A 14,157-nucleotide genomic window follows, 5' to 3' on the forward strand; every position below is an offset into this window, starting at 1 on the left:
TTGGGTCACTCTGAGCAGAGATGCAGGTTAGCTCCTGTCAGCTCCTGTCAGTGTCCAGTAGAAAGAGTGGGCTGGCACTGGGGATCCAACACATCTGCCATGGGTGAGGTTCCAGTCCTTCCAGAGCCAGCATAGAACAAGTCTCAGGAGGAAACTCCATCTCCTGGACTTGCCAGGCTTTTCAGGCTGCAGCCATTTAATACTGGTGATTTTTAGATCGTTTCCCCAGAGTTCTGCCTAACTCTGAGTGTCTGTCATATCAACAGGGACTATATTTAATTGTTTTTTGGGGGTGTTTTAGTACCATGACTTGAACTCAGGACCTGGCGCTCACCAGGCAGGTGCTTACATTATTCAGCTAAACCCTGGCTGTGTTTAGTCAGAACATTGCAGTCGTCATATTTCTGCTGCTGCTGAGGTAGTAACGGTTTAGCTACTGTGTTGAATGTTCTCCCCAGCCAGGGGAGAACATTACTTCTGCTGTACATGTGACCTAGCCAGTCATTTAAAAGACACTAAAACTCAATCATCTTGACAGTCTAGTTTTGACTATACCCATTTTCTTTTTAAAAGAGTCTCAATATGTAGTGCAGGCTAACCTTGAACTCACTTATGTAGCTCAGGCTGGGCTCAAACTCATAGTGATCCTCCTGCCTTAACCTCCCAAGTGGTGGGATTACAGGTACTGTGCCACCACTCCCAGCTCTGGACTATTTTTTTTTTAATTTTAGAATAAAACCACGTAAAATAAAACAGAATAAAGCCATTCAAAATAAGACAATATAAGTGATACAGGATTTCAAAACAATAGGAAATCAACAATGGTTATCATAATGCCTCTTGTCTTCAAAATACCTGCCCATACTTTCAGATATAGTAAAAATCAAACAAAATAACAGAATCAGTAAAAACGAAACAATAAATGCAATAAAGGACTTCAAGACAATAGTAAATCTAAAATAGCTACCATAATATATCTTCTCATCTTTGAAATAGCTGCCCATGCCATCAGATACAACAAAATTAAGATAAAACAGAATAAAACCAACAAAACAAAACAATGAGAATGACACAGGATTTCAAAACAAGATAAAAGTTATTAACAGTAGCCACCAACTTCAGAAGGAGATCCCCACATATGCTACATTGCCTATGTTATCTTCTGAAGAATCAGACTACTGGCTTTAGGCCTGCAAAGTCAGTGAAACACTACCCAGATTAAGTTGTATGTTACCTCATTAGCTATCATCACAGCCTGCGTTTCTCCAGATCAACTGGTTGCATACAGTGGGTTGGGGCACAGGATGGGGACATTGTCTCTTCTTGTCTCCCTGCCTGCATCGGAAAGGGCTGGCGTCTAGCTCTCTCCCAGTCAGCCTGCACGTGGCGCCGATTCACAGGAGGTGTTAGCTTCTTGTTGATTTCTTGCTCTCCTCCCCCGCAGTCTGTGAAAGATGCGGAGACACAGGAAAGGACTGGCATCTGGCTCTCCTCTAGACCATTTTCAGTTGTGATGTCAGATAAGTTGCAGAGCCTGCCGAGATCAGAGATATGTCTTTTTCAGCTTTGTGTTTTAGAAAAGCAGTGGGAGTCATGCCTGGCATATGCTCAGTGCTCAGTAAGTAGCAGTTCAATCAAGTGTGCAGTAACCAAGAGAGTGGGCCAACCTCCTTTCAGACTTATCCTGAAAAGGATAATAAGAGTAATAAACTTATCCTGCAGACTCCTGCATTGACCATTAGAACCTGTTAGTGCCAGGGACAGAAATCCATCTAAAACATTGGCCAAAATAGACATTTACTGGCAGGATCGTGGGAGGAGCACACAGAGCCAAGGTTCCCAAGAAAGAACCTGCACAGTGCTTGGGGAGGGGTAGATCAGGCAGGGCCTGGGGCAGCCTCCTCTCTGCCCCACTCCCACTCTAAGGAGACCCAGCATTCACAGACACAACCACAGCCTTTCCAGTGAGCAGAGCGTTTCCTATTATATCCCTTCTTCTTCCTGCACCAGCCACAACTCCATTTTGGGAACCTGGAGGCAGGACTGTGGCCTGGTTGGGCCTGGCTGAGCCCCAGGAGTGGCTCCCTTCCCCACACCAACTGATAGACTTGGGTGGCAGTGACCTTGTAAAATAGGATGGCATGGAAAGAGAGGATGGGCCGATCAACAGAGAAATGCCATGACAGGTGCTGAGCTGTCCCGTTACTGGTCTTTCAACTGGACCGTAGCTACCAGGGACTGGGAGGCATAAAAGATGGAATTTGGTCTCCGTGAGAATTTGCTAATTAAGACCCTGAGAACAGACACCACTTTTTGGTTCTAGCTTATTTTAGGGGTAGGAGGTACCAGGAATGGAACCCAGGGCCTTGGTGCTGAGCTCCATTCCCAGTCTTTTTTATTTATTTTGAGACTGGGCCTTAGTAAGTTGTTGAATTTCTCAGGCTGGGCCGGCCCCTACCTCATCTCCAAGGGTACTGGGATTACAAGTGTGCATCGCTCCATGCAGTGCCGCTTTTGACTGCTTTTGGAGCATGGCCTCAGCAACTCGCCTTGGGCTTTTCTGCTGTTTTCACAGGGGTGTGGGTCCTGTGTTTCTGTGGGGTCTGTCAGAGTAGAGCCATGTTTACCAGGCTGCCATGTCTCTGGGTAAAAGTCATAGCTTTCCTGATCTTCTCAAATGCATACTGTCAGGTACTTGTGGCCTTTCAAGGAAGAGAGTGGCAGCTCCAGTCCTTAAAGTACTGCTAGTAAAGATGAAATATGAAAGCCTGCTCAAAGCACTAAATAAAATCACATAAGAATCTGTACTGTGGTGTTGTAGATAGTCTTAGCTTCTCAGGAGGCCGAGGCAGGAGAATCACTTGAGTGTACAAGTTTAAGGCCAACCTGGGTACCATAGCAAGACTTTGTCTTGGAGGAAAAAAAAAAATCAACCAGGGAGTAGGGGAGTCCTGTTTTAAGAGTAGACAAAAATCTTGCTGCTGCTGTGCGGAATGTATCAAATGCAAAATATGGTTGCCAAAGGAAATAGTGTCCTCACCAGGGAACGTGTCCTGCCTTGCTCAGCCACATGGGTGCAGTAGTTAACCCTCACCACCACCAGGGAAGCTGACTGTCCTTACACCCTCTCTGGGGCCGCATGGCACATGGAGAGAGGCTGAGGGCTGCTCTAGTTGAATTGCAGGCATCTTTCCTGGGGAAGAGAATGTGCCCTCAAGGGTACATTAGCCAACGGCAAAGGAAAAGGGGATGGCACAACAGGGCCCAGGGACTCCTTGGCACTGGAGTGACCTGGAGGCTTTCTGAGGAGTGGGCAGAGCCTCAGGGAGTTGCCGGCTGACCTGCTGGTCTGGAACAAAGGGCAGCATGGCCCATCCACACTGACAACTTAGCAAGACTCGGCCAATTATTTGGGCTTATCGAATTTTACTTCTAGATCATTTGTATATCATTGCTCCTTAGGGTTGTTTCCTTAGGGTTTTTTTTTTTTTTTTTTTTTTTTTTTTTTTTTTTTTCTCCACGAATTTGAAAAAATCCTTAGGGTTTTTTTGTTTTTGCTTTTTTGTCTTTTTGAGATAGGGTCTTCCTATGCAGTTCAGTCTGGCCTTATGTTCACTTTGTAGCACAGGCTGGTCTCGAACTTGTCACAATCCACCTGCCTCAGTCTCTCAAGTGCTGAGATTACAGGAGTGCGCCACCATGTCTGGCTTTCCTTAGGGTTTTTTACTGTTTACTTTGATTGCTTTTGGTCAAAATTGTTGCTAATCACATTTTATATGCCAGGCATTCTTTTATATGTTCTATTGGACCCTTGGTTTTGATATAGTGCTTCTCTAGTGCACATATCATCTCCAGTGTATAGAGAATGAATTAATTCTGGAAAGGCCTAGTAAGTTGCCAAAGGCACACAACAAGCAGGCAGTAGAGCCCAGAGTCAAACCCTGGCAGTCTGGCCTGGGGCTGCCACACTGAAAACACAAGCAATACAGTACCAGAAGAGAAAGCCCTTTTCACTTGACCTGCCTCTGCTGGACAGCAGTCTGCACAGCGAACTGCCGGGCTTACAGTGCAACCCTGTGTCTGTCTGTCTCATGGACCGTGTCAGTCACTTACTGTCACACAATATTACCCGTCTCTTTCCTTCCTTTCACCTCTTCTACCACTCCCCCTCTTTAGGTTAGTATATCAAAAGTACAATGCTCATCCTGATGTTTTTGGTTTTATGACCTTTTTCCTATGTTCTGCTGTGGATGATGAAATTACTAACTGAAAAATGATGCTGTTTATATAGTTCTTAGAGCTTTTGTTTTTCCTGCAAATCTAATTGCCTTTTTTTCACCGAACTGTTTGCCTGTTAATCCTTATCTGTGTTCACACTCCGCGGTACCCTGTCATCTGTGAATAGCTCCTCCTGGAGCCTCCCTGTGTGCGGAACAGTTTACAGATTGCACTTCAGGCTAGCACCCAGCTGCCATCCAGGGACCTCTTTTATCTGCTGCGCTGAACCCACTGTTTTCCTGGCTCCCCTTCCTCACATTTACTTCCTTGTTCTGATACTCTGGAGCAACTCTGGCTGCACAGGATATAAATCTGAATCTCCATGTGGCCAAGAAATAACTCATTAGGGCTTCATACTAATTAAAAATGTGTAGCTGAGTGGAGACTCCAGAGTGAAAAGAAGCTTCCTGCCACTCGGAACAGCTCTGGTGAAAACCTCCCAGCTCAGAACTCACCTCCTGCCTGGCTGTGCCTGCAGATCCCCTCCCCTCGACTCTCCACTCCTCTCTTCTCCCGCTTCACTGGCCCCCAGAAGCACCTGCTCCCTCAGAACTCCTCTGCCCACCTAGCCCATCTCACTGGCACTACTGCCTTCCCTTCTTAGACCTTCTTGGCAGTCAAGGACAATCTGCTTGCAAAACATAGTTTTTTTCTGTGCCCAGAATCCTTTAATATCTTGTTATTTTCATTAACCTAGAGTGTTGCTGCCCAGGCACCCCGATGTTAAGTCCTCTGCCGGGTACCTGGCATCCAGAGGCTCTGCAGAGCTGGCAGACCTCTGGGAGCTCTTGTTGGTCAGGTGTTGAGCCCTTGCAGGAATCCTTTATCCTCTTGAGTCCTGCAAAACTTTGGTTTTTTAAAATCCCCTTCATCCTAGAATTGTATCCCATTTTCTAACTCTAACATTTTGATTGCAGTGATCAAAATTTTGAACCCAAGATCACTTACTGATTTCTCTTTCCTGTGGTGTCCCACTCTGCCCTGTCCTCTATATGCTGAAGTCTCCTCTCCAGCTTACACAGCCGGGCATCCAGGACCCTGTACTCAGCATTCAGCTTTCACAGTCACTAACTGTTAAGGAAAAACAAAAACTGAAACCCTACCCTGGACCTTCACTCACAACACTGCTTTGAAACCTTTGACTCCTGACACCAGATATTTGGAGTTGGTCACACACCCAATTCCCCAGCACTGGCAGGGTCTTGCTTGCAGTTTGGTTCTGACCCACTCCACCCAGAGCTCACAGACTCCCAGGTCCCCAGCACAGCCCCCTGGGTGCCGTGCTTCAGATGCCAACCCAAGTCCAGCTTGTTTCCCACAGGCCCCTCTTGGGTTGTCATTTGCTGGAGCAGGTTATAGATCTCAGCATCAGCATCTTGTGTTTTCCAGCGTAGCTTAAAGAGTCATAGGAAAGACCCAGACTAATGGCCAGGTGAAGCATCAATGGGTTGAGGTAAGTGGGGAGGGGTGTGGATGCCTCATCCCCTAAGTACCTCCACTCGGTCAGTGGCCCAGCACCTCCTGGCTCCCTCTTTCAGGTGTTTATAGCAGCTTCCTATTGGGCATGATTGAGTCACTTACTGGCCACTGGTGACCAGCTTGACCTTGGCCACTGTTGCCTCCCTAACCACATGTGGGTTCCCTGGCCCTCATCCCGAGATTAGTGAGGACCAGCCAGCAGGCATAAAGTTTGTAGGAGCTGTGTGGAAAGGGCAGAGACCAAATACACATTTCTTCTTTCTTCCCTCTCTCCCTTCCTTCCTTTTTCTCTCCCCTGACTCCCCTTTCCTTATCAGAACCTCCAGGCAGGTTCCCAAGCTGATCTCAAAACTCCTAACTCCAGTGAGCCTCCTTCCTCAACCTCTGAGTAGCTGGGATGACAGGTGCATGTGACAGCACCTGGGAAAAGTGTATTTCTGATGTCATATCCCAGTTGTGGCGTGTGTGCGCAGCAGGCACGCGAAACGGTCTGTCAGCACATGAGCCAAGTTAGGTAACAGTTATTTTTTTTTAAACTAAAACTTCAATATTCAGATTTAATTGTGGTGTTGGCGCTTTGTGATAAATAAGTGGGTTTTGGGTTGCAGTTTGGGCACTTGGTCTCTAAAAAGTTCGCCATCACTGTCGTAGTCCATCCCTTGTCTATAGCTGTGGGCCAGCACATCCTCATGCAGCTTGTTTTGTTTTGTTTTCCTCATATAGTTTAGAAGACTGGGCTCGCTCCTAGGATCTGTCCAGACAGGGATGACTGGAGACCAGTCCATCGCCCTGTCACTCAGCTACCCACATTTGCAGCCCGCCCTCCACTCTTGTCCAGCTGCAGGGCAGGAGTGGCCTCAGCAGAGGTAGCCTCAGCCCCTCCCAGTGTCGGGAGTAACTGAACCAAGAGATGGGGCATTTCCTGCTCCAAGCCTCTTTCCAGGAGAGGACGTGGTTTCCCTCATTATGCATCTCACTTAGCCTTCACATTTTGCTTCAGTCATACACAGCTGTCTCGATTAGGTTCTGCCACTGTGCTAGTGTGACTATAGGCAGCAGGACTGGCACATCATGTCAGACAGGGTCACATGGGTGCAAGAGTGGGCCATCTTTACCACCAGTCTGTGTGGCTGCAGTCAGGGCTGACCCCATTTTCCAGGCAGAGTAGAGGTGTAACCTGTCTCTGCAGACCCTTAGGAGTCTGACATGAGGCCTGAAGCCACACAAGTTCTGGCTCTGAAATCATCCTTGTCCAGCCCAAGACATCAGGTGGCCTGGAGTGTTGAGGTGACTGGGGAAAAAAGTGCAACTGTCATACCTGAGTGTTACTTCCTCGGCAGGAACTGGTCAGACCAGCATCCCCTACCCTTTACCCCCAGATCACCAGAGGCCAGGGATGTGGCCTAGAGTGGGAGATGCTCCTCTGGTCCACCTCGCTCTGAGTGTGGCATGCGAGCAGTCCTTCCTCCCCACCCCCCACTTGGAACAGGGTTGTAGGTGCCTGCCCCTGCTCTCCACAGGCCACTTCTCCAGGGAGGGGCGCTCTACCCAGTGCTGGCATTGTGGGTTGTGCGGCTGTCCCTTAGGGAAGAGGTGACTGTCATCCAGCTCGATGCAGTCTTTGTTTGGGTTCTTTTATGGCACTCTGAGCATTTGCATCTTCCACTGGGTAAGCAAAGCCCAGTCATCTGTCGGGATCCGCCAGTACCCTCAGTACCAGTCTGACTTGGCACCTGTGTTCGGGGCCTTCATGGCACACAGCCATCCACAATCCCCAGATCTTGCCGGCAGGCAGAGCAGTCCTCGTTGGCGCTGGTACCTCAGTGAGGAAGCAGCTCTGCTTTGCAGCAGCTCTCCCACATCTATGTGTGCCACGGGCCGAGTGGCTCCCTCTGCAAGCTCTGGGATTCTCTGCTTGTTGATTCAGCACTCCCCTCCCAGGCCTTGGCTGGAGGAGGCTGATGGCCTTGGCATGCCCCTGGGCAGTGCTACACAGATGTCCCTTTACTGGGCCAGGTTTCCTTTGCCCTTCTGCCTGCCCATGTGTCAGAACTCAAATGCACACTGTCCAGTGCTCCATCACTTCTAGGAAAATAGCGCTCAGCTCAGCCAGTGGGGCCAATTAGTGTTTATGGGGGTAGAGGGGTTTTGGAGTGTCACCCACTCACTTTGGAACTGCTGTCCACACACCAGGCAGCCCTCTGCCAGTCAGTGGCTGTTGTTCACAGGGTGCTAATGACGGTAGAATCCAGGAGCTCTCCATGCAGTCCCTGTCAGACCCTTGCTCTTGGGGCTGTCCTTGCTTGCCCTACTAACGCAATCCAGTGTGAACAACCTAGAGCCCCACAGGTTGACTGGGAAGAGCTTAGCAGTTAGCCCTTGCCATAAGCCCAAGCTGTCTGCACACGGAACTGCACAGCATTGGTCCCTGCTGGCCCTCAAGCTTCTAGCCCACACTGTCTGGGTCTGCTGGTTCCCGTTCAGCACATCTGGTGCTACAGAGGGCAGGTTTACAGTACCAGGCAGGGAGACACTGCCCATCCGGGTATGGCATCAGATATGGTCAGGGAAAAAGGTCAGCTGCAGAGCACGAAGCTGTTAGCTTATCCTGATTCCTCCAGTCCTGATGCGGCCCCCCTTAGGCCTCAGTTGACAGATCTTGGGGGGAGGGGGAAAGTGGTCCTGGGCCACACATAAGGTAAGACTTTTGGGTAGAGGGGATACAGCTCTTCACATGGAGCCTGTTTGTGTCAGTTGACAAGATACCCGAGATACAAAACTTAAAAGGAAGCAAGACTAAGACTGGCTCAGGTTTCAGAGGTTTTCTATCCATGGTCTCTTGCCTCCGTTGCCTTTGGGTCTATGGTGAAGCAGAGCATCCTGGCAGGGAGCATGTGGTGGGACAGTGTCTCATCCCATGACAGCCAAGAAGCAGAGGGGGAGAGGAGTATTGGGGGCCATTGTGGCCTTCAAGGGCATCACCATGACTGTTTCTTCCTGCCAGACAGTTCCTAAAGCTCCTGCCACCTCCTAGTAGTGCCATCAGCTGGAGCCAGCACCTTCAACACAGCCACTTTCAGAGACACTGTAGAGCCGAACCCTGACATGATCAACATTCACATTTGTATCCACATCCTTGTTCTTGAGTCTCACTCCTGGGCCTTCGGCCTGTTAGGTTAACTGCAGCCCATCTCAGCAGTCCCAGCCTTCCATCCACACTGGCTTCTCGGGGACGTCCTTACGTGTCTGAAAGACAAGGACCATTCTTTCATGTTTCCTTTTGTTCCTTGAAATATTAAAGAGGCAAAAATGTACCTGTCTTCTTAAACAGGATGTAGACTTGTCACAAATGCATAGTTTCCTACATTAAGTGTGAGAGTTGCCTTTTAAGAATGAAGCAGTAGAAAAGTTGGTAAGGAGCTCTGTAGACCTAGGCAGGCTTCTCGCCTGAGTCTGCTTTGGGTGTGGGAACCAACCAGAATGGTTTGGGTTCCTAAGTATGCTGAGCTCTGGCCCTGCATAAGCTTCCTTAATTCTCAGACCGATTGTTTTTTCTAAGACAGTGGATACAAGTGCTATATGACTTTAATCTTTGTTTTGTCACTTTCTGGTGAAGTCAAGAATCCTTTTTGGGGCGATCTCTTGGCCATCTATACTTTTTTCAAATTGGCTGTTGATAGCCTCTTCCCCTCTCTCTTCCGAATGTCTGTCTTCTGTGTAAGGAATCCATGCCTGTTCTGTAAGTTGAGGTGTTTCTTCCCAGGTTCAGCTTGCCTACATGTTCCTACACCTTCCCGTGGCACCGTCTGTAGTGGCCCGAGGTGAGGCTTCTGCACAGTTCTTCCCAGGGTACAGGCCTCGTTCCCCATCTGTAAGTCTCTTTCACCTTCCCAGCATGCCTAGGAGGGAGAAGCGAGTCCCTGTCTATAGGTGGGATAAGGAGTAAAGCCTGCAGTGAGGACCCCTCCCTTTGGAGGCTTTGCACCTCCGTGTAGCCAGTGGGGACTGTCTTGGTTGGACTCAGAATGGGTCTGAAGCTTCCGATGGCTCCAGCTTCTTTATTCAGTTAGAGCACACCCCTGCAATGCTGTGGATTTTACCTACCATCTCTTAGAGGTTGAAGACTCTCCCCCTCTCCCAGCTCTCTGTACTCAGGGAAGCAGCATCTTTGGGCTGTAGAACTGAGAGGATTGAACCAGCTTGTTCTCCCAGCTTTGGTGACAGTGTCTTAACAGAGTTTTAAAACCATGTTTTCTGCAGAGTCAGGGCAGCTCCCAGGAGGCCAAGGAGGGAATGAGGCCAGGCCTTGGGGAGTGAACTCCTGTTAGCTGAGATTCTGGAATTTGGTCCTGGCCTGTGCTTGGCCCGCGTGACATGGGCACAGTGAAGCCCACAGTGTCCAGGCCAGTCTGGGGCTTTGCAGGCCTCCGGGCCAGTGTTCTCCCATTCCATAACAGCCTTCCGGTGTCCCAGCCTCCTGGCCAGTAGCCAGGAAAACCCAGGGGCAGATCATCATCTCTCATAGTGTGTGACTGGATCCAGACAGGGATCTGTCTGATCTGTTTCTTCCCAAAGAGATTAAAAGGGAGCACTCAGATCTAGTGTTGTGCCTATAGAGCTGTTCTGTGTATCGGGTTAGAGCTGTCTGCATCCTGAACAAACAATCACTTTTCACAGTGTGTTTTGGTAATTGGATATGTTGTTAATTCTTTCAACTTTGTTCCTCTACTTTTTTCTTCCAAGGTAACTGGCCAGGCAGGCATTCTCTCTTTGTCAGGTAAGAGCTGGGCCATTTTCCAGGCAAACTGTTAGACATGGGCTCTTGATCTTCCCGATGGCTGAGATGCCTTTGCTGCAGCCCAGAAGGTGTCCCTGAAGTCATCCTTTGTTGTCTGGCTATAAATACCTCCACTCAGGCTGCTACCTTTTCATTATGCCCCTTCCCAGGAAAGCATTTCCCCTGGTAGAATTTCTTTGGCCCTTCACCTCTCCCCACATCCTCTCTCGGCAGCTGTAATGGGCCCAAAGCCTGTGTCCCACTGAGGGATCACTGAGGGCTGTTATTGTTATTATTTCAGAAGATAACCGGGTTCCATTTTCTCATCTTCAGAATGAACGATTGTGGAGGTGCCCTTTATAACTCATTGGGGGCTGGGAAACAGAGAATGCTTTTCCTTCTCAGCTCTCTGCTTGGGACTGAAGCCTCGTCCTTTCAGCTCTCAGCCTTAGTGCCATCATCTGTTGATCTTCGCGGTCTCATGTGCCACTTTAAGTTATGCTTCATTAAGGCCATCAGATATTGGCTTAGTCCATTTCTAATTTGTTGGGTTTGTTAGCTGCAAAAGCCTTGCCTCCAAGCAAATGTGATCCCAGACAACAGTTTGGATAAATAAGTGTCTTAGTCACTTTCCCATTGCTGGAGCTCAGCACTCAACACCAACAATTTAAAGGAAGAGAGGTTTATTTTGGCTCAAGTTTTTCGTCCATAGTTGTGTGACTATAAGGCAGGAAGGCACAGTGGGCAGGACAAGCTGGGGAAAGCGGCTCACAGTGTGGTAGCCAGGAAGCATAAAGGGAGGAGCTGGGAAGGGAGATGCACCTTCCAGGCCACACATCAGTGACGCTGTCTCTGACGCCAAGCCGGTCACCTTTGAAAGGCCCCACCTCTGAGCACACGAGGTTTTGCGGGGATGTCCAGGCAGAACCCATAACAACAAGCACTAGGTAAAGAAAAGGGCAGAAAAAGTGAGCTGAAGCACACTCATGCCACAGGCGTTCATTTCCCAACTGCCCCCATTCTGCAGGGTGTTGACTGTGCCCCTTGTGACTAGTGTCTGTCGTTAACTGCTACTTTGGATGCTCTTGCATACCCCAAAGTAGTCACAGACCCAGGAAGAAGTTGAAATGAACTAGGGTGAACCCACAAATTTCAGGCATCCAGAGAGGGTGCTACAGTAACAAAAGGAGTGGAGAACTGTGAGCAGAAGCTCTCTCAGGACAGAGGATAGTGGAGCGTCCTCAGGCAGGAGGAAAAGATGGTGTCCACTCCCACAGTGGCCCCTGCCAGTCCCAGTCAGCACAGAGAGGGAGGGAGACCATGGAGTCAGGCCTTTCTAGGTAGTGCTAGTTGCCATCCTGACACTGTCACCCTTGCTCTCCTTGATGCACTGACTGCGATGGCCACAGATACAAGTGCGCCCCATTCCCCTTCCCTGTAGCCTCTGTGGGAAATGGCTTGGAGGCTCCGTGTCCCTTAGCTACCGCTTCCTTGTCTTCAGAGGTGGCCCCACAGCACTTCAGATCCAGTTCTCTTTGAGTCCCTGTTTCTCAGTCTTCTCAGAACCTGGGGACATGCTGCCACACATGGTAAGGGGACTTTGTGAGTGAAGAAAGTCATCATGGATTATGCCGTGACACTGGGTAGCAGGAGGAGGCAGGCAGGGCTGTGTAAGGAGCATCTGAGAATGCTCTCTGCAGCTTCTGCCTGCAGAGTTGGCTCAGGAGACTCCTGGAGGGCTGGCCGTTGGGTCCCAGGAGTCTGGCACCTGAGTGGAAGAGGAGGCAGGGGCATGGCCACTGGCCAGGGCCCACGAGTCTGTGGAGGATGGCATCAAGGCAGGGCCGAGCCAGCTCAAGAGCAGCAGGGAGGGTGTGGGTGCTGCCTAGGAAGTCAGTGTGGAGCCTTACCACTTCCCCAGGGAATTGAGCCAGCTGGTGCAGGCCAGGCAGTGAATGGCTTTAGGGCCACACAGACCACGCAACAAATCACTCGGGATGGCAAGAGCATTGTATCAGAGAGGAGGAAAAGCTTGGACCCTACAGAGACATCCCCTCCACTGGGATTGTGTGAGGTACCTAGAATTTCAGGATTGGCCTTTCAGGAAAGGGAGGCAGTGGTGTGTGTGACTTTGAGGAGGGTTCCACAGTTACTGTGTACACTGCTTCGTTCCTAGGATTCTGGAGCGCAATCCAGAGCTTCTGCCACGTTCTCAAAGGGCCATGCAGCATTGAGGGGTTCCTAGGCTCCCCACCATGTGATGTTCAGTCTGACCATGGACTCTGAGCGGCTGTCATGGACCCTCGGGGAAGGACTGTAGGCCTGGCCATCGTGGGAATGGAATGCTGCTCCCCCCACCCTGATCCTCGGCTCTTTGTCCACGGATTTCCGATGTAAACATCCTGGGCTCTGCAGCCTCCAGCTCATGGTTCCAGGATTACATCACTTCTCTCTGTTGTCTCCATTCCATTTCACACTCTTCTTTGATTACCGCTTATTATGTTGGTGATTATTGTGGACACCGATCATATCGTTGCTGGAGTTTCTGTTTCACATTCACCGTGCCTTTTCCTGAGGCCACGGGAAGCAGCTTGTTTAGCATTCATGTATTCCACCGCCTTTGTCCTGTGGCCTTTGTGTCCGGCCCAAGTCTGACTTCCATTGTCTCCCTTGGTCTCTGGGCTTCTCTTTCCTGAGCCGTGGATACGCAGAAGCTCCTCCTCTGCTTTTGCACCTTGATGTCTGCATGTTGGATTTTCAAAATGAAATGTAAACTTCTCTGTTCTGATGCATTTTCATCTGTGCTGAATTGCTTTTTATTGGTTCCAGTTTGAAAAATTCAACTAACTGAACCTCAAAAGATCCCCTGTCTGTGGGGCTTGGAGCTTCTTTCTGCCCTGCATTCATGCTTAGAGCGTACGGGTCACTAGGTTTCCCCCGAAAGCTGTGCATGGGACACAGACTAGATTGAAACACTTAGCAGGCCACCTTTCACCGTGGAGATTTTCTAACCAACCAGAAGTGAAGGGAACAGCATCGTTGCCCATGATGGACTCATGGCCTCCCCACCATGAAGTACAGCACTGGCTCTGAGTGGAGAGAACTTATTTAAAATCATGTTAAGGAGATTTTTTTACTAATCATTTTCATCAGAATGATTGTCAGATGTTTCCTGCTGCAAAGACAAACTTTTTCCCGCCCCTCTGACCTATTACTGTGGTTTATGCTGTTGAATTTTCTTCCTTCTCATTATTTATTGGGGATTGAACCCAGGACCTTTGCACTGAGCTACATCCCTACATCCCCAGTCCTTTTTCAAAATAATTTCTTATTTTTTTGAGACAGAATCTTGCGGAGGTGCCCAAGCCAGACTCCAGTTTTCATTTCTCCTGCCTCAGCCTCCCAGAGTTCTGGGATTACAAGCCTGTGCCACCACAACCAGCAGCTACTGAATCTTTCCTGTAGCAGATATAAACATATTGTATAGCCTGACCTGGTTGCCTAAGGAGACAGCCTTCCTCCTAAGTGGTAAACACATCTTTCCCTACACAAATCATGGGCAGGAGGCTTTGTAATAAAAGGCCTTTAGCAGAACTGAGTAGGAGAAACTGAGGTAAAGGGAA

The 14,157-nt window shown here is 49.3% G+C and overlaps 1 protein-coding gene across 2 annotated transcripts in view; it reads left to right on the forward strand.

Annotated features, from left to right (window-relative positions):
- Fkbp6 (FKBP prolyl isomerase family member 6 (inactive)) overlaps window positions 1-14,157 on the forward strand; it is a 39,380-nt gene that overhangs the window by 10,069 nt on the left and 15,154 nt on the right. Inside the window, exon 9 of one of the 2 annotated variants that reach the window (XM_063234306.1) lies at window positions 12,711-13,332. The exons of the other annotated variant lie outside the window; for it this stretch is intronic. The gene's annotated coding sequence lies outside the window, so the exon portion shown is untranslated. Of the gene's footprint in view, window positions 1-12,710; window positions 13,333-14,157 lie in introns of those variants that run through there. 2 annotated transcript variants of the gene reach the window in all.

Source organism: Cavia porcellus, unplaced genomic scaffold (genome assembly GCF_034190915.1).
Source record: "Cavia porcellus strain 051 isolate PalLab524CR breed Dunkin Hartley unplaced genomic scaffold, mCavPor4.1 scaffold_23, whole genome shotgun sequence".
NCBI classification, from domain to species: domain Eukaryota; kingdom Metazoa; phylum Chordata; class Mammalia; order Rodentia; family Caviidae; genus Cavia; species Cavia porcellus.